The following is a 3,897-nucleotide window of genomic DNA, read 5'->3' as shown; positions in this document are numbered from 1 at the left end:
CTGTTAAGTCACTAGTGTGAGATTTCTCCAACTTTTATGTTGATATTTAGAGCTATGAACTGTCCTCTTAGTACTGCTTTTCTAAGGTCCCATAAGTTTGGGTATGTTTTACATTCATTTTCATTGAATTATAGGAATTTTTAATTTCTTTCTATTTCTTCCTGATCCAGTGGTGGCTCAGTTGAGCATTATTCAGTTTCTATGAAATTATAGGATTTCTGTAATTTGTGTTGTTGTTGAATTCTAACTTTAAGACATGGCGGCCTGATAAAATATAGGAGGCTGTTCCAATTTTTTTTTATCCATTGAGATTTGCTTTGTGACCAAGTATGCCATCAATTTTCGAGAAGGTTCCATAAGTGCTAAGAAGAAAGTATATTCTTTGGTGTTTGGATGGAATGTTCTATTAAATCCATTTGAGTCATAATGTCTGTTAGTTCCCTTGTTTCTCTGTTATGTTTCTGTCTGGCAAACCTGTACATTGGTGATAGTGGAGTGTTTAAGTCTCCCACTACTAGTGTGCAGAGTTCGATGTGCAATTTAAGTTTTAGTAATGTTTCTTTAACATATGTGGGTATCCTTGTATTTGAGACATAAATACTAAGAATTGAAACTTCATCTGGATGGATTTTTCCTGTGATGAATATGTAATATCCTTCTTGATTTCTTTTGATTAATTTCAGTTTGAAGTCTATTTTGTTAAATATTAGGATAGCTATACCAGCTTTCTTCTTGAGTCTATTTGATTGGAAAGTCTTTTCCCAATCATTTCAACTGGGGCAGTGTCTGTCTTTGAAGTTGAGATGTGTTTCTTCTATACAGCAGAAGGATGGATCCTGTTTTCATATCCATTCTGTTAGCCTGTGTCTTTTTATAGGCAAATTGGGTCCATTGATATTAGGGATGCTAATGACCAGTGATTGTTATTTCTTGGGTTTTTGTTTGTTTGTTTTAGTTTTTTTTGATGGTAGTGTGCATGTGTTTCCCTTTTTTGGGGATTTGTTGGTGTGGGATTATCTATTGCCTTATTTTCATGGGTACATCTAAATTCCTTAGGTTGGAGTTTTCCTTCTAGTGCTTTCTGTAGGGCTGGATTTATGGATAGGTATTTTTTTGTCCTGGAATATTTGTTTATACTGTCTATGGTGATTGAGAAGTTTGCTGGGTATTATAGTCAGGGCTGACATCCATGGTCTCTTAGTGTCTGCATAACGTCTGTCCAAGACCTTCTGACTTTCACATTTTCCATTGAAAAGTCAGGTGTTATTCCCATGGGTCTGCCTTTATATGTTACTTGGCCTTTCTCCTTTGCAGCTCTTAATATTCTTTCTTTATTCTGTATGTTTAGTGGTTTGATTGCTATGTGGTGGGGGGACTTTTTGGGTGATCCAGTCTATTTGGTGTTCTGTAAGCTTCTTGTATCTTCACAAGCACTTCCTTCTTGAGGTTGGGAAAGTTTTCTTCTGTGATATTGTTGAATATATTTTCTGTGCCTTTGCACTGGTATTCATCTCTTTCTTCTACCCCTATTATTCTTATATTTGGCCTTTTCATTATGTCTCAGATTTCCTGGATGTTTTGTGTTATGACTCTGTTGGCTTTAATGTTTTCTTTGACCAATGAATCTATTTCCTCTATCATATCCTCCATGCCAGAGATTCTCTCTTTCATCTCTTGCATTCTGTTGGTTATGCTTGCATCTGTAGTTCCTGTTTATTTACCCAGATTTTCTATTTTCAGCATTACCTCGGTTTGTGTCTTCTTTATTGCCTGTATTTTAATTTTCAAGTCTTGAAATGTTTCCTTCACCTGTTTGATTGCTTTTTCTTGGTTTTCCTGACTTTCTTGAAGGGATTTATTGATTTCTTCCAATTTTTTGTTTGTCTTTTCCTCAATTTCTTTAAGGAATTCATTTCCTTTTTAAAGGTTTCTATCATCTTCATAAAGTCATTTTTTAGGTTGTTTTCTTCTGCTACTTCTACATTGGGTTGTTCAGGTCTCACTGTAGTAGAACTACTAGATTCTGGTGGTGCTGTACTGCTCTTTATGATGTTGAATATATTCATGTACTATCATCTACCCATCTCTTTCTCCAATCAGTGCAAATGGTGTCTGTGTCTCAGGGAGTAGCTCTTAGTCCAATTGGCACTGGCAGTGTTTGTGTGTCAGGGAGCTGCTGGGGTCTCTTGGTTCCATTGGAGCTGGTGGAGTCTATGTTCAGGGAGTAGCTGAGGTCTTGCAAGATGGGTGGATTTGGGAGATGGAGTGGGGGCTTGTAGATTACAGGGTCTGATGGGGGTAGGGGTGGGAGTGGTCAGTCCACCTGCAGTAGTCTTGCCTGTTGGCCTGCAACTGGTGCTGTAATAGGTGGGAGTATGGGGTCATAGGTTGTGCCCCTGGGCCTAAGGCCTAGTGCCTGGGGTGACTGCCTATGAGAACAGTAATTCATCTCTTGGTCCAATTGGATTTGGGGGAGTCTATGTCTCAGGAAGCAGCTACAATTTCAGGGAATGGGTGGGTTTGGGAGATGGCGTGGGACTTGAAGATTACAGGGCCCATTGGGGCAGGGGCAGGCCTGCCTGCAGGAGTCTTGCCTGTTGGACTGAAACTGGAGCTGCAGTGGTTGGGGATATGGGGGCGCAGATTGTGCCCCTAAACCTAGGACCTAGAGGCTGGGGTGACTGGCTAGGAGAACAGTGACTCACCTCTTGGTCCAATCAGAGGTGGTGGAGTCTGTGTCTCAGGGAGCAGCTGTGGTCTTGGGGAATGGGTGAGTTTAGGGGATAGAGTGGGGCTTGTAGATTACAGAGTCAAATGTGGGGGTGGGGGTCAGGCCTGCCTGCAGGAGTCTTGCCTGCTGGCCTGTACCTGGGGCTACAATGGGTGGGGTTATGAGAGCACAGGGGCCTAAGGCCTAGAGGCAGGGTGACGAGCTACCAGAAGAGTAACTCACCCACAAAATGGGAAAATATCTTCACCAACCCCACATCTGACAGAGTGCTGATCTCCAAAATATATAAAGAATTCAAGAAACTCGACAGCAAAATGCCAAACAATCCAATTAAAAAATGAGCTGCTAAACAGAAAATTCTCTACAGAAGAATCTCAAATGGCTGAAAAACATAAGGAATTGCTCATTATCTCTAGTCATCATGGAAATGCAAATCAAAATGACTCTGAGATATCAGCATTATTCATTTTCAGAAATGACTCTGAGATATCAGCATTATTCATTTTCAGAAACTGAAAACAACCTAGATGCCCCTCAACCAAAGAATGGATAAAGAAAATGTGGTACATTTATACAATGGAGTACTTACTCAGCAGTAAAAAACAAAGACATCATGAAATTTGCAGGCAAATAAATGAAACTAGAAAATATCATCCTGAGTGAGGTAATCCAGACTCAGAAGGACAAACATGGTACATACTCACTCATAAGTAGATACTAGATATAAAGCCAAGGATAACCAGACTACAGCCCACAGCTCCAGAGCAGCTAGCTAACAAGAGGACCCTAAGAGGGATGCATGGATTGCCCTGGAAAGGGGAGATAGATGAGATCTCCATGAGTGTACTGGAAATGGGGGGGGCAATGGAGGGTAGGGGATAGTGGATTAGAATATAAGGGAACAGGATGACCAAGCTGGAACAGGGACAGAGTGGGAAAGCAATGGACGATATACCATGATAGAGGGAGACATCATGGGGAGAGGGAGAAACTGGGTACTAGGGAAATTCCCTCAAATCCACAAGGATGACCCTAGTTTAGACTACTAGCCATAGTGGAGAGGGTACCTGAAATAGCCTACCCTGGCAATCAGATTGATGAATACCCAACTGTAATCATAGAGCCTTCATCGAGTAACTGATGGAAGCAGATACAGAGATCCACAA

Source organism: Peromyscus leucopus, chromosome 12, assembly GCF_004664715.2.
Source record: "Peromyscus leucopus breed LL Stock chromosome 12, UCI_PerLeu_2.1, whole genome shotgun sequence".
NCBI classification, from domain to species: domain Eukaryota; kingdom Metazoa; phylum Chordata; class Mammalia; order Rodentia; family Cricetidae; genus Peromyscus; species Peromyscus leucopus.
The sequence above is the reverse complement of the archived record's forward strand: the minus strand, read 5'-3'. Positions refer to the sequence as shown.